Raw genomic sequence first — 25313 nt, forward strand, 5'->3', positions numbered from 1 at the left:
CTGGGTGCCAGGGCACCGTGAGATTTAAGGCAACGTGAGGGCGGATCAGCTCGCTGCATCCGTCCACAAAAGCACTGCCCCTACACCCATATCAATCCCGGCCGTTGATCTTAAGCCGTCTCTCAAACGAAACCTCAGAGTATACTGGCAGAGCAAGTGGGATACACACACACAAAACAAACTACACGTTATTAAGCCACACCTTGGTCATTGGCTGCCTGTATCGAAATCGCGTCATACAGAGGTAATACTAACGAGACTCAGGATAGGACACACATACACGACACACACACACCTTTTGTCCGGTGGCGATCCACCATTGTGTGACAGATGTGGTGAAGTATTGACAGTCCTTGACATATTAATCCAGTGCAAACACTTAGAAACTCTAAGAAAACGACATTTTCCATTACCCTACCGACAGCATATACCTTTACACCCTGCAATGTTCGTCGGTAGGGAACCGCTTTTTAGTCATAAATCATTGTTAGCGTTTTTAAAAGAAATTAATAATTTTCATATCATACACCCGGGCATTCCGTAGCACGACCTCTCTAGAGAGGTTTTTGCTGCGGCGGTTACACAAGAAAGCACTTGCCTCACGGCCCTTGGACGCAAGGGCATGAACGAGTGAGGCACTTGTGCTAATGCCATTCATATCCACCATCGTTTTTTATAATCACCAACTCTTGTCATCTATCCTCACCACACACACCTTTCACGGCATGGTCATGATTTTATTATTTGTATGTTTTTACCCGCCTTACCGCGAGGAATTTTATGGCCTTTATACTGCCGCTTATCACAATCATTGTCCATATTCTTAGTAACATGCACTGGCGCTCTTTGGCCGTGAAACGGCCCTTGCGCCACAAAACTTCAAACATCAATCAATCAAGGGAACCGCTTTTTAGTCACAAATCATTGTTAGCGTTTTTTAAAGAAATTCATAGTTTTCACATCATATACCCGGGCATCCCGTAGCATGACCTCTCCAGAGAGGTTTTTGCTGCGGTGGTTACACAAGAAAGCACTTGCCTCACGGCCTTTGGACGCAAGGGTATGAACGAGTGAGGCACTTGTGCTAATGCCATACATATCCACCATCGTCTTTTATTATCAACAACTTTTGTCATCTATTCACACCGCACACACCTTTCACGACATGGTCACGATTTTATTACTTGTATGTTTTTACCCGCCTTACCGCGAGGAATTTTATGGCCCTTATACAGCCGCTTATCACAATCATTGTCCACGTTTTTAGTAAGATGAACTGGCGCTCTTTGGCCGTGAAATGGCCCTTGCGCCATAAAACATCAAACATCATCAGGGATCAATTCATACACAAAGTAGGCTAAAGTCTGGAACATGGTCGGTAGGATAGCAGGAAAACAAGTACACACACTTCCACTTGTGGACACTCAGGCTGATACCTTGGAAGATCAGGCAAACTTCCTCGGTGCACACTTCGAACACGTGTCCAGCTCATCCAACTATACTGACACTTTCCAAAAATACAGAACAAGAATAGAAAAGCAGAAACTCGAACACAAATGCACTAGATACGAGGCATATAATCAAGCTTTCAGTCTAGCTGAGCTGCGAATGTCTTTAAACTCCTGCAGTATTTCTGCCCCAGGTTCTGACCGTGTCGTTTATAAAATGTTAAAAAACCTACCAATCGAAACACGAAAAACCTTACTTTGTTTGTACAATACTATCTGGTTTTCTGGCACTATCCCTACCTCCTGGAAAGAGGCTATTATTATTCCCATTTTGAAAGAGGGCAAGGACCCTCCTTTACCCTCGAAATATAGGCCTATAGCACTTACAAGCTGCTTGTGCAAAGTCTTCGAAAAAATGATAAACTGTCGACTTGTACATTTTCTTGAAACAAATAATTTGCTCGACCCATTTCAGTGCGGGTTTTGAGAAAGTAGATCCACCACAGACCACTTTTTTCGTATCGAGGCTCAGATCAGAGACGCCTTCGTCCATAAACAAGATTTTCTCTCTGTGTTCCTCGATATCGAAAAGGCTTATGATACAACATGGCGTTTCGGAAATTCTAAGAGACCTGTCCCACCTTGGCGTGCGCGAAAGAATGTTTGATATAATGGAAAGTTACCTGTCAAACCGCACATTCCGTGTCCGTGTGGGCAGTGTTCTCTCACAAATATTTGTCCTGGAAACAGGCGTGCCACAAGTTGGTGTGCTTAGTTGCACACTTTTCATTATCAAAATGAATTCTTTGCACTTGTCCCTCCGCTGCAATATGTTCTATTGTACATATGTCGACGACGTTCAGCTTGGCTTCAAGTTATGCAGCTTGGCAATGTGTGAGCGGCAGGTTCTGCTTGGTTTGAACAAGTTCTCCAAAGGGGCAGATGAAAACGTATTTCGACTAAACCCACAAAAAAGCACGTGTGTCTTGTTTTCTCGAAAGAGAGGCTTGCACTCTGAACCTGACATTTGACTGTACGGGCAACGTCTGTCTGTCAAAGCCGAGCATAAATTCTTAGCCTTAATCTTAGACAACAAGTTGACCTTTGCACCGCACATCAAGTATTTAAAAACAAAATGTTGAAAAGCCATGAATGTTATAAAAGTGTTGTCACGTACTACTTGGGGTAGTGATAGGCAATGCCTCATAAATCTCTATCGAAGCCTCGTTCGCACCCACTTAGATTATGCGGCCGTTGCTTATCAGTGTGCACCCCGCAGGGGCGCCTGCGCAAGCAGGCGTTTGGTGTGTAGCGACACCACGAATCCGAGCTAACGGGGGAGTTTTGACTCCCTCCCACGCCTAGTCGTGCGTGGCCTTGCCGTGTCCGGGAAAAAGGGGATCCTGGGGGTTGAGTCGACGCTGGGTGATTGAACCTTTAAGGCCCCCCGGCAGAGGCAACACACCCCTTTGGCCCCGGCTTCACGTAAACAGCACCCCTGGGCTGACCCACCCAGCGGGAAATCGGCAGTCGCCTTTTCCTATCTTTCTCTTCCTACATCTTAGTCTTTTCTCGTCTTTAAATCGGTCCTGTCTTCTTCTCTCTTCCATTTATTCCGATTTTTCCTGGCGGCAAGTGTTAACCTTGTGTAATTACTCAACCTTGACTAGTTATATTTGGTTATAGTGGCAATGTACGGCTGGCGTCTGCAGCCTTATGCTAATAAGTGCTTCAGCGTCCCCTGGTTGGACCCCCGCAGGGGCGCCTGCGCAAGTAGGCGTTTGGTGTGTAGCGACACCACGGACCCGAGCTAACAGGGGAGTTTCGACTCCCTCCCACGCCTAGCCGTGCGTGGCTTTGCCGTGTCCGGGGAAAAGGAATTCCTGGGGGTTGAGCTGACGCTGGGTGTTTGGACCTTTAAGGCCCCCTGGCAGAGGCAACACACCTCTTTGGCTCCGGCTTCACGTAGACGGCACCCCTGGGCTGACCCACCCAGGGAAAATCGGCAGTCGCCTTTTCCTATCTCTCTCTGGCTATATCTTCGTCTTTATCTCTCACTATCTGTCCTGCCTTCTACTCTCTTCTGTTTACTTCCAATTTTCCTGGCGGCAAGGGTTAACCCTGTGCAAATAGCCTACCTTGGTCTAGGCGCATTGGGTTATGGAAGTGTGGTACGGCTGACGTCTGCAAGCTTTCAACACCTGTAAACTTGCAGCGTCCCCTTGTTGGGCTCCGTGGTGGGCGGCCGCCAACGCTGCTGAACAAACATAGGACCGGCATGCATGGCGCATTCCCTCTACTACCTGATCGTACCGGCCTAAAGCGGGTACGCACCGACGACATAAATCTCTTCAACCAGCCAATAGAAACTTTTCCCTACTTCCACGTCATTCACTGTGAAAAAACCGGAAAGCAAGCCAGGACCGTATCTCCGTTCGTAGTTGCCAGGTGTCTTACGGAAACTCTCGGGGCTGGATACAAATTAACCAAAATGGCGAGCGGAGACCTTCTTCTTGAAATTCGGGACAAAGCACAATTTGTAAAGCTAAACAGCCTCTCAACGTTTGATGACGTACCGATCACCGTAACACCACACCTATCCATGAACATCACTCGCGAAGTGGTATCTGATGCAGACTTACTTGAGCTCACCATTACTGAACTTTCGGAAGGGTGGAAGAGCCAAAATGTAAATAATGTACAGAGAATTATCATCAGAAGAGATAATAAGGAAATAACAACAAAACACTTGATACTCACGTTTGCATCCAGTAAACTACCAGATTCCATTCAAACAGGGTACACAAAGACATCTATCAGGCCGTATATACCAAACCCTCGTCGTTGCTTTTAATGCCAGAGGTATGGCCATGGCTCTAAAACCTGTCGTGGTCGCCAGACTTGTGCACAATGAGGAGTCCTAGGCCACGTGTCTGAAAACTCCAAACAACCGCCACACTGTGTGAACTGCGAAGGAAACCATGCCACATATTCACGCTCCGGCACATACTGGAAAAATGAAAAAGAAATAATTACATTGAAGGTGAAGGAGAACATTACGTTTAAGGAAGCACGGCGAAGAGTCGCTCCATTCTATGGACCTACATACGCTTATGCGGCGCGTCAGGGGGCACCTCCAGAGTCTTCGGGCCTCAAGGCCTCCCCTCACCAGGCGAGGCCCATAATCCGAACTGACAGCCCGCACGTGCGGGCATCCAGTGCCTCCGAGGAGGCAATGGATACGTCGGCACCCTTGGTGCCGAAAGAGCAGCGTGGCTCCTTGGAGCGCGCCAAGAGAACAAAAAAGCAAATAACAGGGCCTGGTGACGGCCCTGTTAAGTGAACTGAAACTCCCCGTCTAAACAGCCACTCGCTTTTCGTACACACAGCCTTATTTTACATTCACCATGAACACTACAATTATACAATTGAACGTCAGGGGCCTTCTCAGAAACCTTGACGACATCCAAGAACTCTTACACGAACACTCACCAAAAGTGCTGTGTGTACAAGAAACACACCTTAATTCAAAACACACACATTTTCTTCGTAAATATGTTATTTTCCGTAAGGACCGTGTTGATGCCATGACATCATCCGGAGGTGTTGCCATCATAGTGAATCAAGGAATTGCATGCACACAAATACAACTCCAAACATCCCTTGAGGCAGTGGCTGTTCGAGCAGTTCTTTTTGATAAACTGATCACAATGTGCACTATTTACATTCCTCCTAGCTATCAGCTACAAAAACGTGATTTACACTCTCTAATTGATGAACTTCCAGAGCCTTATGTTCTCCTTGGAGACTTTAATGCGCATAGCAGGCTATGGGGTGATTCTCGGTATGACGCGCGAGGTCGACTGATCTAACAGTTCCTTCTCTCGTCGAGCGCGTGTCTCCTGAATCGAAAAGAACCAACCTATTATAATCTCGCTAATAACACCTACTCCTCCATAGACCTAAGCATAACATCTCTATCTCTTGTGGCTCTACTCCAGTGGAATGTCGTCAGTAATCTGTACGGAAGTGACCACTTCCCCGTAGTTTTGAGCGCAACTACAGTAACCGAGTGCCCACCACGTGTTCCCAAGTGGCTAATAAACAGAGCCGACTGGGAACAGTTTTATACTATCGCTCGTCTAGGTTGGAATGACATCTGTACTTTGAACATTGATGTTGCTGTGAACTACTTCACAGCGTTTTTGATTGATGCTGCAACAAAATGCATCCCACAAACCAATGGACACCCTGGAAAACGACGTGTGCCATGGTGGAACTCTGAATGCCGAAACGCGCGCAAACAGCAAAACAGAGCTTGGAGGCTGCTTCGGAACTCACCGACAGCCGAAAATCTTGAAACCTTCAAGAAAATGAAGTCTCAAGCTAGGAGAACGCGTCGGCAGGCCAGAAGAAAAAGCTGGCAGAAGTTTTTATCAGGGGTTAATTCATACACACAGGAAGCTAAAGTCTGGAACATGGTCGGTAGGATAGCAGGAAAACAAGTACACACACTTCCTCTTGTAAGCACTAAGGGTGATACCTTGGAAGATCAGGCAAACTTCCTCGGTGCACACTTCGAACAGGTATCCAGCTCGTGCCACTATACTGACACTTTCCAAAAATACAGAACAAGAATAGAAAAGCAAAAACTCGAACACAAATCCACTAGATACGAGGCATATAACCAAGCTTTCAGTCTAGCTGAGCTCCAAACATCTCTAAACTCCTGCAGTACTTCTGCCCCAGGTTCTGACCGTGTGATGTATTAAGTGTTAAAAAACCTACCAAAAGAAACCCGAAAAACCTTACTTTGTTTGTAAAATGCTACTTGGTCTTCTGGCACTATTCCTACCTCCTGGAAAGAGGCTATTGTTATTCCCATTTTGAAAGAGGGCAAGGACCCTTCTTTAGCTTCGAGTTACAGGCCTATTGCACTTACAAGCTGCTTGTGCAAAGTCTTCGAAAAAATGATAAACTACCGACTTGTACACTTTCTTGAAACAAACAATTTGCTCGACCCATTTCAGTGCGGGTTTCGAGAGAGTAGATCCACGACAGACCACCTTGTTCGTATCGAGGCACAGATCAGAGACGCCTTCGTCCATAAACAATATTTTCTCTCTGTGTTCCTCGATATCGAAAAGGCTTATGATACAGCATGGCGTTTTGGAATTCTAAGAGACCTATCCCACCTTGGCGTGCGCGGGAGAATGTTTCACATAATCAAAAGTTACCTGTCAAGCCGGACATTCCGTGTCCGAGTTGGCACGGTTATTTCCCAAACATTTGTCCAGAAAAAAGGCGTGCCACAAGGTGGTGTACTTAGCTGCACACTTCTCATAAAAATGAATTCCTTGCGCTCGACCATCCCTCGAAATATGTTTTATTGTACATATGTCGATGACGTCCAGCTTGGCTTTAGTTCTTGTAATCTGGCAATGTGTGAGCGGCAGGTTCATTTAGGTGTAAACAAGCTCTCAGAATGGGCAGAAGAAAACGGATTCCGACTGAACCCACAAAAAAGCACATGTGTCCTGTTCTCCAGAAAGAGAGGCATGCGCTCAGAACCCGACATTGAACTGAACGGTCAACGTCTGTCGGTTAATACGGAGCATAAATTCTTAGGATTAATCTTGGACAACAAGTTGACCTCCGTACCGCACATCAAGTATCTAAAAACAAAATGTCTAAAAGCCATGAATATTTTAAAAGTGTTGTCACGTACTAGGTGGGGTAGTAACAGGCAATGTCTCATGAGCCTATATAAAAGCCTCATTCGCACCCGCTTAGATTATGGGGTTGTTGTTTATCAGTCTGCGACTCAAAGTGCTTTGAAGATGCTGGACCCCGTGCACCACTTGGGCATCCGCCTTTCTACGGGTGCTTTTCGCACCAGCCCCGTAGAAAGCCTTTATGTTGAGTCAAATGAGTGGTCGCTTCATCTGCAGAGAACTTACATGTCCTTTGTTTATTTCCTTAAGGTGAAAGCAGACAAGAGGCACCCCTCATACTCTACTATTAATAATTTGTCGAGCTCAATTTTGTTTCGAAATAGGCCTTCGATGAGGCAGCCCTTCTCAATTTGCCTGAAGTGTCTAGCTGACGAAACTGCAGTCTCACTAGAACACAGTTTAATGGCTCCTGTAGCATACCCGCCACCGTGGCAATGGCAGACTATAGACTGCGATGTGTCTTTTCTAGAAGTTACAAAACATGCGCCCATTGCCCATATCCGAACATACTTCCTGGAACTTCAACACAAATATACACGTCCTGAGTTCTTTACAGATGCCTCCAAGTTTAACTCCTCTGTGTCCTACGCTGCTGTCGGCCCATCCTTTTCGGATGCTGGCCCTCTACATCCAGACACAAGTATCTTCACAGCGGAAGCCTATGCGATACTTGTGGCGGCTAAACACATCAAGCAATTACAAATACAAAAAGCAGTAATTTATACAGACTCCCTCAGTGTAGTAACGGCTCTGCACACACTTAAAAAACAAAAAAAACCCAGTCATTGTCTCACTTTACTCCATTTTGTGCATACTCTACACACACAAACAACATGTTATAGTGTGCTGGGTGCCAGGGCACCGTGAGATCCAAGGCAACGTGAGGGCGGATCAGCTCGCTGCATCCGTCCATGAGAGCACCGCCATTACATCTATATATATCCTGGCCCTTGATCTTAAGCCGTCTCTCAAACGAAACCTCAGGGACTACTGGCAGAGCAAGTGGGATACACACACACAGAACAAACTACACGTTATCAAGCCACACCTTGGCCATTGGCCACCAGTATCAAAATCACGTCTAACAGAGGTAACACTAACAAGACTCAGGATAGGACACACATACACGACACACACACATCTTTTATCCGGTGGTGATCCACCATTGTGTGATAAATGTGGTGAGACATTAACAGTTTTTCACGTTTTAATTCAATGTAAACATTTTGACACTCTAAGAAGACAACACTTCCCACTATCCTACCGACAACATATACCTTTACACCCTGCAATGTTCGTCGGTAGGGAACCGCTTTTTAGTCACAAATCATTATGAGCGTTTTTAAAGGAAATTCATAATTTTCATATCATATACCCGGGCATACCGTAGCACGACCTCTCTAGAGAGGTTTTTGCTGCGGTGGCTACACAGGAAAGCACTTGCCTCACAGCCCTTGGACGCAAGGGTATGAACGAGTGAGGCACTTGTGCTAATGCCATACATATCCACCATCGTCTTATTATCACCAACTTTTGTCATCATTCACACCACACACATCTTTCACGGCATGGTCATCATTTTATTACTTGTATGTTCTTACCCGCCTTATCGTGAGGAATTTTATGGCCCTTATACAGCCGTTTATCACAATCATTGTCCATAATTTTAGTAAGATGAAATGGCGCTCTTTGGCCAACTAATAGCCCTTGCGCCAAAAAACACCATATATCATCATCATCACTCTTAAAAAAGACAAAAATGCAGTCCTTGTTTCACTTTACTCCATTTTAATTACACTCTACACACTCAAACAACATGTTGTAGTGTGCTGGGTGCCAGGGCACCGTGAGATTCAAGGCAACGTGAGGGCGGATCAGCTCGCTGCATCCGTCCACAAAAGCACTGCCCCTACACCCATATCAATCCCGGCCCTTGATCTTAAGCCGTCTCTCAAACGAAACCTCAGAGTATACTGGCAGAGCAAGTGGGATACACACACACAAAACAAACTACACGTTATTAAGCCACACCTTGGTCATTGGCTGCCCGTATCGAAATCGTGTCATACAGAGGTAATACTAACGAGACTCAGGATAGGACGCACATACACGACACACACACAGCTTTTGTCCGGTGGCGATCCACCATTGTGTGACAGATGTGGTGAAGTATTGACAGTCCTTCACATTTTAATTGAGTGCAAACAATTGGACACTGTAAGAAAACAACACTTTCCATTACCCTACCGACAACATATACCTTTACACCCTGCAATTTTCGTTGGTAGGGAACCGCTTTTTAGTCATAAATCACTGTTAGCTATTTTAAAAAAAATTCGTAATTTTCATATCATATACCCGGGCATCCCGTAGCACGACCTCTCCAGGGAGGTTTTTGCTGCGGTGGCTACACAGGAAAGCACTTGCCTCACGGCCCTTGCACGCAAGGGTATGAACCAGTGAGGCACTTGTGCTAATGCCATACATATACGCCATCGTCTTTTATTATCACCAACTTTTGTCATCTATTCACACCACACACACCTTTCACGACATGGTCATGATTTTATTACTTGTATGTTTAACCCGCCTTTCCGCGAGGAATTTTATGGCCCTTCTACAGCCGCTTATCACAATCATTGTCCATGTTTTTAGTGAGATGAACTGGCGCTCTTTGGCCGTGAAATGGCCCTTGCGCCATAAAACATCAAACGTTAATAAGCCGCACCTTGGTCATTGGCTGCCCGTATCGAAATCGCGTCTCACAGAGGTAATACTAACGAGACTCAGGATAGGACACACATACACGACACACACACACCTTTTGTCCGGTGGCGATCCACCATTGTGTGACAGATGTGGTGAAGTATTGACAGTCCTTCACATTTTAATTGAGTGCAAACAATTGGACACTGTAAGAAAACAACACTTTTCATTACCCTACCGACAACATATACCTTTACACCCTGCAATGTTCGTCGGTAGGGAACCGCTTTTTAGTCACATATCATTGTTAGCGTTTTTTAAAGAAATTCATAGTTTTGATATCATATACCCAGGCATCCCGTAGCATGACCTCTCCAGAGAGGTTTTTGCTGCGGTGGTTACACAAGAAAGCACTTGCCTCACGGCCCTTGGACGCAAGGGTATGAACGAGGGAGGCACTTGTGCTAATGCCATACATATCCACCATCGTCTTTTATTATCACCAACTTTTGTCATCTATTCACACCACACACACCTATCACGACATGGTCATGATTTTATTACTTGTATGTTTTTACCCGCCTTACCGCGAGGAATTTTATGGCCCTTATACAGCCGCTTTTAACAATCATTGTCCATGTGTTTAGTAAGACGAACTGGCGCTCTTTGGCCGTGAAATGGCCCTTGCGCCATAAAACATCAAACATCATCATCATCATCATCCCCTGGTTGGACTCCATGGTGGGTGGTCGCCATTGCTGCCGAACAAAAAGAAAACTACTATGGGAACACCTGCATTTCGCCGTCTCCTAGATCGTCTTCCGCCTAAGAGGGGACGCACCGATGACATATCAATTTTCAGCCAACCCAGACAATGCTTTCCCAAGTTCTATGTTGTTCACAGCGAAAACCCAACAAAACAAGCCAGAGCCATATCTCCATTTCTTGTTGCTAAATCTCTGACTGAGGTCTTTGGCCCAGGATACAAAGTTACAAAGATGGCTAGCGGAGACCTTCTCCTTGAGCTGCCTGAAAAACACCACTATGAAAAACTTGGCGGTCTCGTGGCATTTGGTAATATCCCAGTATCTGTTTCACCTCATAGATCAATGAACACCACACGCGGAGTTGTTTCAGAAGCAGACCTTCTTGAAATGTCTGAACAGGAACTGCTTGAAGGGTGGAAAGAGCAAAATGTCACAGATGTGAAACGAATCGTCATCAGACGAGACAACAAAGAAATACCTACCAAGCATTTAATACTCACCTTCGCATCTAGCACACTGCCTTCATCCATAGACACAGGCTACAATAAACTATCTGTCCGTCCCTACATTCCTAATCCAAGACGGTGTTATAAATGTCAACGATTTTGTCATGGCTCGCAGAACTGCCGGGGTCAGGAAACTTGTGCAAGATGTGGTAGCCACGGCCACCCATCTGATAACTGTGTTACTACGCCTCACTGCGTGAATTGTGACGGGGAACACGCCGCGTATTCGCGTTCTTGTCCTAACTGGAAGAAAGAAAAAGAAATAATCACTCTGAAAGTCAAAGGAAACATCACATTCAAAGAAGCAAGACGAAGAGTGTCGCCATTTTACGGCGCAACATATGCTGATGCGGCGCATCAGGGGGCAACGCCGAACCAGCCCTCGCCACCCCTTCGGCCAGCGCAGAGCGAGCCATCGGCTGTGGCGCCTGCCCCCAAGGCGGCAGTATTTCAATCTACTCCGCCTTCAAGCAAATCGAGGCCGGAGACTCCAGGCTCCTCTAGTCTCAAGGCCTCTCCTCACCAGGCGAGGCCTAAAATTCGAACCAGCAGCTCGCATGTGCGGGCATCCAGTGCCTCTGAGGAGGCAATGGATACAACGGTACCCTTGGTATCGAAAGAGCGGCGCGCCTCCTTGGAGAGCGCCAAGAAAAATAAAAAAAACAATAACGGGGCCGGACAACCGTCCTGCCACCTGAAATAACCCCCGCAGGGGCGCCTGTGAAAGCAGGCGTTTGGTGTGTAGCGACACCACGGACCCGAGCTAACGGGGGAGTTTCTACTCCCTCCCACGCCTAGCCGTGCGTGGCTTTGCCGTGTCCGGGGAAAAGGGGATCCTGGGGGTTGAGCCGACGCTGGGTGATTGGACCTTTAAGGCCCCCTGGCAGAGGCAACACACCCCTTTGACCCCGGCTTCACGTAGACGGCACCCCTGGGCTGACCCACCCAGGGGAAATCGGCAGTCGCCTTTTCCTATCTCTCTCTGCCTACATCTTCGTCTTTATCTCTCACTATCTATCCGTCCTGTCTTCTACTCTCTTCTGTTTGCTTCCAATTTTCCTGGCGACAAGGGTTAACCCTGTGCAAATAGCCTACCTTGGTGTAGGCGCATTGGGTTATGGCAGTGTTGTACGGCTGACGTCTGCAAGCTTTCAGCACCTGTAAACTTGCAGCGTCCCCTTGTTGGGCTCCGTGGTGGGTGGCTGCCAACGCTGCTGAACAAAAATAAGACCGGCATGCATGGCGCATTCCCTCTACTATCTGATCGTACCGGCCTAAAGCGGGTACGCACCGACGACAAAAATCTCTTCAACCAGCCAACAGAAACTTTTCCCCATTTCCACGTCATTCACTGTGAAAAAACTGAAAAGCAAGCCAGGACCGTCTCTCCTTTCCTAGTCTCTAGATGTCTTACCGAAACTCTTGGCACAGGATACAAGGTAACCAAAATGGCTAGTGGAGACCTTCTCCTCGAAATCCGTGACAAAGAACAATTTAAAAAGCTAGACCGTCTCTGAGATTTCGGTGGTATACCAATAACCGTAACACCACATAGATCAATGAACACAACTCGCGGAGTGGTATCCGAAATGGACTTACTTGACTTGACTGAGACTGAACTTTTGGAGGGGTGGAAGAGCCAAAATGTCACTAATGTACAGAGAATCATCATCAGAAGAGACAATAAAGAAACACCGACAAAACACTTAATACTTACATTTGCATCCAGTAAACTACCGGAATCAATTCAAACAGGGTACACAAAGACATCTATCAGGCCGTACATACGAAACCCTCGTCGTTGCTTCCAATACCAGAGGTATGGCCATGGCTCTAAAACCTGTCGTGGTCACCAGACTTGTGCGCAATGTTGAGTCCTAGGCCACGTGTCTGAGAACTGCAAACGACCGCCACACTGTGTACACTGCGAAGGAAACCATGCCGCATATTCACGCTCCTGCACATACTGGAAAAAAAATAAGAAATAATTACGTTGAAGGTGAAGGAGAATATTACATTTAAGGAAGCACGGCGAAGAGTTGCTCCATTCTATGGACCTACATACGCTGATGCGGCGCGTCAGGGGGCACCGCCGCACCAGCCCTCGCCACCCCTCAGGCCCGCGCATTCCGAGCCGGTGGTTGTGGCACCTGCCCCCAAGGCGGCTGTAGCCCAGGCTACACCGCCTACTTCCAAACAGAGACCGGAGACTCCAGAGTCTTCGGGTCTCAAGGCCTCCCCTCACCAGGCGAGGCCCAAAATTCGAACTAACAGCCCGCATGTGCGGGCATCCAGTGCCTCCGAGGAGGCAATGGATACATCGGCACCCTTGGTGCCGAAAGAGCGGCGTGGCTCCTTGGAGCGCGCCAACAAAACAAAAAAGCAAATAACAGGGCCTGGTGATGGCCCTGTTAAGTGAACTCAAACTCCCCGTCTAAACAGCCACTCGCTTTTCGTACACACAGCACTATTTCACATTCACCATGAACACTCAAATTATACAATGGAACGTCAGGGGACTTCTCAGAAACCTTGACGACATCCAAGAACTATTACATGAACACTCGCCAAAAGTGCTGTGTGTACAAGAAACACACCCTAATTTAAAACACACAAATTTTCTTCGTAAATATGTTATTTTCCAAAAAGACCGTGCCCGCAGGGGCGCCTGCGCAAGTAGGCGTTTGGTGTGTAGAGACACCACGGACCCGAGCTAACGGGGGAGTTTCTACTCCCTCCCACGCCTAGCCGTGCGTGGCTTTGCCGTGTCCGGGGAAAAGGGGATCCTGGGGGTTGAGCCAATGCTGGGTGATTGGACCTTTAAGGCCCCCCGGCAGAGGCAACACACACCTTTGGCCCCGGCTTCACGTAGATGGCACCCCTGGGCTGACCCACCCAGGGGAAATCGGCAGTCGGCAGTCTTACAAGAAAACGTATATTTACAGATATTTACAACGATTACACGCGATGACAATGCCTGGCGCACTGGCGGGCTGGAACCAGTCTCTATCCACTTCGTAGTCTTCTCTTTTTGCCAGGGACCCTCTACCGCTTTATGCCCCAATCCCACTACTGCCTTGTGGCACTACCCCGCGGCGTTAAAGCGCCGACCCGGCGCTTGTCACGAAAGGAGAGTGTTGGGTGACACATAAGGCTTCAGTCTTACGATGTGCACAACAGTGGATGGTGGTGGCATTGAGTGCGCTTCGTCGACGACTCGCTGTATCTCGTAGGTGAGGTTGCTGATCTTGCGAAGGACTTTGTATGGTCCGTCATAGCGAAATAAAAGTTTTTCGGAGAGGCCGATGTGACGACATGGGGTCCACAAGAGTACGAGAGAACCTGGTGCATACGAAACTTCACGGTGGTGACGATCGTATCGATCTTTCTGAGAGGCCTGAGAAAGCATGAGTCGTTCTCGGGCAATCTGTCGTGCTGCGTCGGCTCGCTCTATGGCATCGCGGACGTATGTGACAGGGGAGCTTGAACCAGCGGGAAGGAGTGTATCAAGAGGCAGAGAGGGTTCCCGTCCATAAAGAAGGTAGAACGGGGAATAGCCTGCGGTGTCATGTCTGGAGGATTTGTAAGCGAAGGTGACGTAGGGTAACGTTGCGTCCCAGTCACGGTGGTCTGGAGAAACATACATTGACAACATGTCCGTGATAGTGCGATTCAGGCGCTCTGTAAGTCCATTAGTTTGTGGATGGTATGCCGTTGTGAACTTGTGGTTCGTGGAACAGGAACGTACGATATCCTGGACGACGCGAGATAAAAAGTATCGGCCTTGGTCAGTAACGAGCTGTCGAGGAGCGCCGTGATGCAATATGATGTCATGTAGGAGAAAGTCGGCAACATCGGTAGCGCAGCTGGTTGGAAGAGCGCGGGTGATCGCATAACGTGTCGCGTAGTCGGTCGCCACGGCAACCCATTTGTTCCCGGATGCAGAAGTGGGAAATGGCCCGAGAAGGTCGAGCCCTACGCGGTAGAATGGTTCAGCAGGGATCTCAATAGGGTTAAGAAGGCCAGCTGGAAGCAATGTTGGTCGTTTTCGACGTTGACAAAGGTCGCAGCTGGCAACATACTTTTGCACAGAGCGATATAGGCGTGGCCAGAAAAAACGGCGCCGGACGCGATCATAAGTGCGAGTGACTCCCAGGTGACCAGCGGCAGGTTCATCGTGAAGCTGTCAGAGAACATCTACACGCAAATGGGAAGGCACGACGAGAAGGCGGTCAGGGCCGTTAGGGCGCATGTTGTGGCGGTAGAGAACTCCTTCATGAAAGAAATACAAGTTCAGAGAAGTGGGTGGAGTAGCGGAACTCAGGCTTTCTATGATGGGAAGTAAATCCGGGTCGCGGGTTGCTCAGAAGCGATATCAAGAAAGTCTGATATTGATAAGACGCAAGCCTCCGTAGCTCTCTCTGTGGCGTCTGGTGGATCCACTGGATACCGTGACAGACAGTCGGCGTCTTGATGGAGGTGACCAGATTTATACACGACCGAGAAGGTGTATTCTTGGAGGCGTAGAGACGAACGACCGAGACGTCCCGTGGGATCCTTTAGCGAGGAAAGTCAGCAGAGTGCATGGTGATCAGTTACAACAGTAAAACTGCGGCCGAAGAGGTACGGGCGAAATTTAGCGACAGCCCAAACAAGAGCAAGACACTCTCTTTCGGTGATTGAATAGTTCCTCTCGGCAGGGGATAAAAGGCGGCTGGCGTAGGCGATGACACAGTCACGTCCATGCTGACGCTGAGCTAAAACAGCACCAATTCCGTGGCCACTCGCGTCCGTACGAACTTCTGTCGGGGCAGTCTGATCGAAGTGGGCTAATATTGGCGTAGTCGTGAGGGCTGCAATGAGCGCCGAAAATGCAGCACTCTGAGGCGAATTCCAAGTAAATGGGACGTCTTTTTTAAGAAGCTCGGTGAGAGGCCGCGCAATATCGGCGAAATTTCGGATGAAGCGGCGAAAATAGGAGCACAAACCAAGGAAGCTCCGGACATCCTTATGAGAAGAGGGCACGGGAAATTGATTCAATGCGCGAATTTTGTCCGGATCGGGCTGTACCCCAGATGCGTTAACGAGGTGACCAAGTACAGTTATTTCGCGACGGCCAAAACGGCATTTGGAAGAGTTCAGCTGAAGACCAGCGTTGCGAAATACTTGGAGAATACTGGACAGTCGCTCTAGATGGCTTGCGAACGTCGGTGAAAAAACAATTATATCATCCAAGTAGCATAAGCAAGTGGACCATTTGAAGCCGCGCAGAAGGGAGTCCATCATGCGCTCAAAGGTGGCCGGCGCATTACAAAGCCCAAACGGCATTACTTTAAATTGATATAACCCATCGGGGGTTACAAATGCTGTTTTTTCTCGGTCCAGTGGGTCAACAGCGATCTGCCAATAACCAGATCGAAGGTCAATGGACGAGAAAAACTTTGCGCCATGAAGGCAGTCAAGGGCGTCATCTATTCTTGGTAAAGGGTAAACGTCCTTCTTAGTGACCTTGTTGAGATGTCTATAGTCGACACAAAATCGCCATGTGTTGTCCTTCTTCTTGACAAGCACTACCGGGGATGCCCACGGACTAGATGAGTGTTCGACGACGCCTTTGGCGAGCATTTTCTCGACCTCTTTCTGGATGACAGAGCGTTCGGCGGCGGAGACGCGGTAAGGGCGGCGATGAATTGGGTTGGCATCGCCGGTGTTGATGTGATGGGTCACAACTGATGTCTGGCCTAAAGGGCGGTTGTCAAGATCGAATATGTCCGCATAGGATGTCAACAGACGGTGGAGGTCTTGTGCTTCGGAGGGCGAAAGATCTGGCGCTATCATTTTGGCAATGTCAATGCTTGACAGGTTGGGCGCAGTGAGCAAGTTGACATGCGGAGTAGGTTGCTGAGCCGACAGTTCCGAAATATCACACTCTTGCAGCGACGACATGACGCCTAGTTTAATACCAGCAGGCAGCACATGCGTGGAGAAACCAAAGTTCAAAAGAGACAAATGGGTCTGATTGTGGCATACTCTCACCACGGTGTGCGGGACAGCAATGGAGTGCTTTAGCACAACGTCGGTAATAGGTGAAACGACATATTCACCGTCGCGCACAGGCGGATCACACACGAGCTGCACGTAAGTCGCGGCTTGCGGCGGAAGATGCAGGAACTCGGGGGCACAAAGGCGACTTTGAGCGTCATGGGCAACAGCGACGTCAAAAGGCAGTTCCAACTGAAGAAGACCTGTCGAGCAGTCGATAAGGGCGGAGTGCGCAGAGAGAAAGTCGAGGCCAAGAATCACGTCATGTGGGCACTGCTCAAGCACGGTGAACAATACGACGGTCTGGCGCCCAGCAATACATACGCGAGAAGTACACATGCCGAGAACGGCAGATGTGCTCCCATCGGCAAGCATTACTGCACACTTAATAGGAGGCGTGATCACTTTTCGCAGTTTAGTACAGAGAGCAGCGCTCATGACTGAAACTTGTGCACCAGTGTCTATCAGGGCTGTAACGGTAACGTCATCCACCAAAAGGTCCAAAATATTGCGGCGTGTAGGAATCGTCAACAGAGGATTTGCAGAATGGGTCGTTAATGCAGCGTCACCTCCGGGAGCTGCATGGTCTAGTTTCCCGAGGTTGAGGGCCCAGGTCGTGCAGGGGACCTGGATCGAGAAATCATCGGCAAGAGAGATCGGCGGCCTTGGGGTGATGGCGACCGGCTGAACCTTCGGCCCTGAACGTTAGTAGGAGCAGGCTGTGGATCGTACGGAGTAGAAAAGCGGCGAGAACTGCCTTCAAAGCGATGCCATGTCCCAGTGTTCCAAGATGAATTGGATGACCAACGATTGCGACAGTAGCGTGCAATGTGGCCGGCGCGAGAGCAGTGAAAGCAGATTGGTCTATCATCCGACGTTCTCCATTCAGCAGGGTTCCGGTAGCGGGAAGGGTAGCGTGAAGGGTACACCGGAATCTGGTTAACAGAAGCCGAGCTCTCGGTGGTGCGAACAGCGCAAACAGGTGTGATGCCGAGATTTGCTATTTCTTGGCGAACGACAGCTTGGATGAGGGAGACGGTGGATGCGTTGTCTTGAGGACCGTCAGAGGCGATGGCTGCAGGAGCCATTGCTTCGAGTTCGCGACGAACGATTCGGGTGACATTTTCGGACGATGTAGCTTGCGTGAACTTGGGGCTGTCTTCACAGGTCGAAGTGGCTGCAGTATTAGGCAGACGCGCAAACTGGCGGGTTATGCGACGGTTCTTGGCGTGCTCGAAGCGCTGACACTCCTTCACAACCGCGTCGACGGTGGCACAATCTTTAACGATCAACAGATTGAACGCGTCATCGGCAATTCCCTTCAATATGTGAGCGATTTTGTCAGTTTCGCTCATGTTCTCGTCCACCTTTCGACAGAGGCCCAATACGTCCTGTATGTAAGATACATACGATTCTGTCGATGTCTGCACGCGACATTCCAGGTCTTTCCTCGCGGCCTGCTGTCGCCCAAATGGCCTGCTGAATAACTCGAGAAGCTTCAGTTTGCAAACGTCCCAGCTGGTCAACTCCGACTCATGCGTCTCATACCAGGTGAGCGCCGTATCCCGCAAGTAAAATACAACGTTGGCCAGCATCAACGTAGGGTCCCACCTATAGTATTCGCTCACGCGCTCGTACAAAGCGACCCAATCTTCAACATTCACCTTGTCCTTGCCTGTGCCCGAGAAGGTTCCGGGGTCTCGTGGAGGCAGGAGAATCAGAGGAGGCAACTGCTGGTGCTGGTGCTGGTGCTGCTGGTGCTGGTGCTGGTGCTGGTGCTGGTGCTGGTGGTGCTGCTGCTGCAGCTGCGGCTGCGGCTGCTGTTGCTCTTGTGGGTGGGCCTGTTGAGCCATTGCAGAAAAATGAAGGTGGCGACCACTCCGAAGTTCCGTGTTGGTTTGCCGGAAAAGCCAGGTAGGCGTACCCAGCACCTCCACCAATAATCTTACAAGAAAACGTATATTTACAGATATTTACAACGATTACACGCGATGACAATGCCTGGCGCACTGGCGGGCTGGAACCAGTCTCTAATCACTTCGTAGTCTTCTCTTTTTGCCAGGGACCCTCTACCGCTTTATGCCCCAATCCCACTACTGCCTTGTGGCAATATGTTATTTTCCAAAAAGACCGTGCCCGCAGGGGCGCCTGCGCAAGTAGGCGTTTGGTGTGTAGCGACACCACGGACCCGAGCTAACGGGGGAGTTTCTACTCCCTCCCACGCCTAGCCGTGCGTGGCTTTGCCGTGTCCGGGGAAAAGGGGATCCTGGGGGTTGAGCCAATGCTGGGTGATTGGACCTTTAAGGCCCCCCGGCAGAGGCAACACACACCTTTGGCCCCGGCTTCACGTAAATGGCACCCCTGGGCTGACCCACCCAGGGGAAATCGGCAGTCACCTTTTCCTATCTCTCTCTTCCTACATCTTAATCTTTTCTCGTCTTTAAATCTGTCCTGTCTTCTTCTCTGTTCCATTTACTTCCGATTTTTCATGGCGGCAAGGGTTAACCTTGTGTAATTACTCAACCTTGAGTAGTTATATTTGGTTATAGTGGCAATGTACGGCTGGCGTCTGCAGCCTTATGCTATTAAGTGCTTCAGCGTCCCCTTGTTGGACTCCATGATGGGTGGTCGCCATTGCTGCCGAACAAAAAGTACACTACTATGGGAACACCTGCATTTCCCCGTCTCCTAGATCGTCTCCCGCCTAAGAGGGGACGCACCGATGACATATCAATTTTCAGCCAACCCAGACAATGCTTTCCCAAATTCCATGTTGTGCACAGCGAAAACCCAACAAAACAAGCCAGAGCAATATCTCCATTTCTTGTTGCTAAATCCCTGACAGAGGTCTTTGGCCCAGGATACAAGGTTACAAAAATGGCTAGCGGAGACCTTCTCCTTGAGCTGCCTGAAAAACACCACTATGAAAAACTTGGCAGTCTCGCAGCATTTGGTAATATCCAAGTATCTATTTCACCTCATAGATCAATGAACACCTCACGCGGAGTTGTTTCAGAAGCAGACCTTCTTGAAATGTCTCAACAGGAACTGCTCGAAGGGCGGAAAGAGCAAAATGTCACAGATGTGAAACAAATCGTCATCAGACGAGACAACAAAGAAATACCTACCAAACATTTAATACTCACCTTCGCATCTAGCACACTGCCTTCATCTATAGACACAGGATACATCAAACTCTCTGTCGGTCCCTACATTCCCAATCCAAGACGGTGCTATAAATGTCAACGATTTGGTCATGGCTCGCAGAACTGCCGGGGTCAGGAAACTTGTGCAAGATGTGGTAGCCCCGGCCACCCATCTGATAACTGTGTTACTACGCCTCACTGCGTGAATTGTGACGGGGAACACGCCGCGTATTCGCGTTCATGTCCTAACTGGAGGAAAGAAAAAGAAATAATCACTCTTAAAGTCAAAGAAAACATCACATTCAAAGAAGCAACACGAAGAGTGTCGCCATTTTACGGCGCAACATATGCTGATGCGGCGCGTCACGGGGCAACGCCGCACCAGCCCTCGCCACCCCTTCGGCCTGCGCAGCGCGAGCCGTCGGCTGTGGCACCTGCCCCCAAAGCGGCTGTAGCCCAGGCTACACCGCCTACTCGCAAACAGAGACCGGAGACTCCAGAGTCTTCGGGTCTCAAGGCCTCCCCTCACCAGGCGAGGCCCAAAATCCAAACTAACAGCCCGCACGTGCGGGCATCCGGTGCCTCCGAGGAGGCAATTGATACGTCGGCACCCTTGGTGCCGAAAGAGCGGCGTGGCTGCTTGGAGCGCGCCAAGAAAACAAAAAAGCAAATAACGGCCTGGTGACGGCCCTGTTAAGTGAACTCAAACTCCCCGTCTAAACAGCCACTCGGTTTTCGTACACACAGCTTTATTTTACATTCACCATGAACACTCAAATTATACAATGGAACGTCAGGGGCCTTCTCAGAAACCTTGATGACATCCAAAAACTCCTACACGAACACTCACCAAAAGTGCTGTGTGTACAAGAAACACACCTTAATTCAAAACACACAAATTTTCTTCGCAAATACGTTATTTTTCGAAAGGACCGTGATGATGCCATGACATCATCCGGAGGTGTTGCCATCACAGTGAATCAAGGAATTGCATGCACACACTTACAACTCCAAACATCCCTTGAGGCAGTGGCGGTTCGAGCGGTTCTTTTTGATAAACTAATCACAATCTGCACTATTTACATCCCTCCTAGCTATCATCTGCAAAAACGTGATTTACACTCTTTAATTGATGAACTTCCGGAGCCTTATGTTCTCCTTGGAGACTTCAATGCGCATAGCAGGCTATGGGGAGACTCTCGTTGGGACGCGCGAGGTCGATTGATTGAACCATTCCTTCTCTCGTCGAACGCATGTCTCCTAAATAGAAAAGAACCAACCTATTATAATCTCGCACATAACACCTACTCCTCCATAGACCTAAGCATAGTGTCTCCATCTTTTGTGCCTCTGCTCCAGTGGAAAGCCGTCAGTAATCTGTACGGAAGTGACCACTTTCCCGTAGTTTTGAGCACAACTACAGCAACTGAGTGTACACCCCGTGTTCCCAAATGGCTCATAAACAGAGCCGACTGGGAACGGTTTCTTACCCTCGCTCGTATAGATTGGAGTGACATATGTACTTTAAGCATTCATCTTGCTGTCGACTACTTCACAGCTTTTTTTATTGATGCTGCAACAAAATGCATCCCACAAACAAATGGGCACCCAGGAAAACGGCGTGTGCCATGGTGGAACTCTGAAGGCCGAAACGCGCGCAAACAGCAAAACAGAGCTTGGAGGCTGCTTCGGAACTCACCGACAGCCGAAAATCTTGAAACCTTCAAGAAAGTAAAGTCTCAAGGCAGGAGAACGCGTCGGCAGGCCAGAAAAGAAAGCTGGCGGAAGTTTTTGTCAGGGATCAATTCATACACACAGGAGGCTAAAGTCTGGAACATGGTCGGTAGGATAGCAGGAAAACAAGTACACACACTTCCACTCGTGGACACTCGGGGTGATACCTTGGAAGATCAGGCAAACTTCCTCGGTGCACACTTCGAACAGGTGTCCAGCTCATCCCACTATACTGACACTTTCCAAAAATACAGAACAAGAATAGAAAAGCAGAAACTTGAACACAAATGCACTATATCCGAGGCATATAACCAAGCTTTCAGTCTAGCTGAGCTGCAAATGTCTCTAAACTCCTGCAGTACTTCTGCCCCAGGTTCTGACCGTGTGGTGTATGAAATGTTAAAAAACCTACCAATCGAAACACGAAAAACCTTACTTTGTTTGTACAATGCTATCTGGTTTTCTGGCGCTATCCCTACCTCCTGGAAAGAGGCTATTCTTATTCCCATTTTGAAAGAGGGCAAAGACCCTTCTTTACCCTCGAGTTATAGGCCTATAGCTCTTACAAGCTGCTTGTGCAAAGTCTCCGAAAAAATGATAAACTGCCGACTTGTACATTTCCTTGAAACAAATAATTTGCTCGACCCATTTCAGTGCGGGTTTCGAGAAGGTAGATCCACCACAGACCACCTTGTTCGTATCGAGGCACAGATCAGAGACGCCTTCGTCCATAAACAATATTTTCTCTCTGTGTTCCTCGATATCGAAAAGGCTTATGATACAACATGGCGTTTCGGCATTCTAAGAGACCTTTCCCACCTTGGCGTGCGTGGAAGAATGTTTCACATAATCAAAAGTTACCTGTCAAACCGGACATTCCGTGTCCGAGTGGGCACGGTTCTTTCCCCAACATTTGTTCAGGAAACAGGCGTGCCACAAGGTGGTGTACTTAGCTGCACACTTTTTCTCATAAAAATGAATTCCTTGCGCTTGTCCATTCCTCGCAATATGTTTTATTGCACATATGTCGATGACGTCCAGCTTGGCTTTAGGTCTTGCAATCTGCCATTGTGTGAGCGGTAGGTTCAGTTAGGTGTAAACAAGCTCTCCAAATGGGCAGAGGAAAACGGATTCCGACTGAACCCTAAAAAAAGCACGTGTGTTTTGTTCTCTCGAAAGAGAGGCATGCACTCGGAACCTGACATTCGACTGAACGGGCAACGTCTGTCCGTCAAAGCCGAGCATAAATTCTTAGGCCTAATCACGGACAACAAGTTATCCTTCGTGCCGTACATCAAGTATCTAAAAACAAAATGTTTAAAAGCCATGAATGTTTTAAAAGTGTTGTCACGTACTACTTGGGGTAGTGATAGGCAATGCCTCATGAACTCTATAGAAGCCTCATTCGCACCCGCTTAGATTATGGGGCCGTTGTCTATCAGTCTGCTACTCAAAGTGCCTTGAAGATGCTGGACCCCGTGCACCATTTGGGCATCCGCCTTTTTACGGGTGCTTTTCGCACCAGCCCCGTAGAAAGCCTTTACGTTGAGTCAAATGAGTGGTCGCTTCATCTGCAAAGAACCTACATGTCCTTTGTTTACTTCCTTAAGGTGAAAGCAGACAAGGAGCACCCCTCATTCTCTACAATTAATGATTTGTCGAGCTCAACTCTGTTTCAAAACAGGCCTTCGATGAGGCAGCCCTTCTCAGTTCGCCTGAAGTGTCTAGCTCAAGAAACTGCAGTGTCACTTGAACACAGTTTAATGGCTCCTGTAGCATACCCGCCACCGTCGCAGTGGCAGACTATAGACTGCGATGTGTCTTTCCTAGAAGTTACAAAACATGCACCTATTGCCCATATCCGAACATACTTTTTGGAACTTCAAAACAAATACACACGTCCTGAGTTCTTCACAGATGCCTCCAAGACTAACTTCTTTGTGTACTACGCTGCTGTCGGCCCATCCTTTTCGGATGCTGGCCCTCTACATCCACGCACAAGTATCTTCACAGCGGAAGCTTACGCGATACTTGTGGCAGCTAAACACATAAAACAATTACAAATTCAAAAAGCAGTAATTTATACAGACTCCCTCAGTGTAGTAACGGCTCTGCACGCTCTTAAAAAACACAAAAACCCAGTCCTTGTCTCACTTTACTCCATTTTATGCACACTCTACACACTCATACAACATGTTGTAGTGTGCTGGGTGCCAGGGCACCGTGAGATCCAAGGCAACGTGAGGGCGGATCCGCTCGCTGCATCCGTCCATGAGAGCACCGCCATTACATCTATATCAATCCCGGCCCTTGATCTTAAGCCGTCTCTCACACGAAACCTCAGGGACTACTGGCAGAGCAAGTGGGATACACACACACAAAACAAACTACACGTTATCAAGCCACTCCTTGGCCATTGGCCACCAGTATCAAAATCACGTCTAACAGAGGTAACACTAACAAGACTCAGGATAGGACACATATACACGACACACACACATCTTTTGTCCGGTGGTGATCCACCATTGTGTGATAAATGTGGTGAGACATTAACAGTTCTTCACGTTTTAATTCAATGTAAACATTTAGACACTCTAAGAAGACAACACTTCCCACTATCCTACCGACAACATATACCTTTACACCCTTCAATGTTTGTCGGTAGGGAACCGCTTTTTAGTCACAAATCATTATTAGCATTTTTAAAGGAAATTCATAATTTTCATATCATATACCCGGGCATACCGTAGCACGACCTCTCTAGAGAGGTTTTTGCTGCGGTGGCTACACAGGAAAGCACTTGCCTCACGGCCCTTGCACGCAAGGGTACTAACGTGTGAGGTACTTGTGCTAATGCCATACATATCCACCATCGTCTTATTATCACCAACTTTTGTCATCATTCACACCACACACATCTTTCATGGCATGGTCATCATTTTATTACTTGTATGTTTTTACCCGCCTTATCGCGAGGAATTTTATGGCCCTTATACAGCCGCTTATCACAAACATTGTCCATATTTTTAGTAAGATGAAATGGCGCTCTTTGGCCAACAAATTGCCCTTGCGCCAAAAACATCATTCATCATCATCATCATCCGAAAAGACCGTGTTGATGCTATGACATCATCCGGAGGTGTTGCCAACATAATGAATCAAGGAATAGCATGTACACACTTACAACTCCAAACACTCCTTGAGGCAGTGGCTGTTCGAGTGGTTCTTT

Source organism: Rhipicephalus microplus, chromosome X, assembly GCF_043290135.1.
Source record: "Rhipicephalus microplus isolate Deutch F79 chromosome X, USDA_Rmic, whole genome shotgun sequence".
NCBI lineage: Eukaryota > Metazoa > Arthropoda > Arachnida > Ixodida > Ixodidae > Rhipicephalus > Rhipicephalus microplus.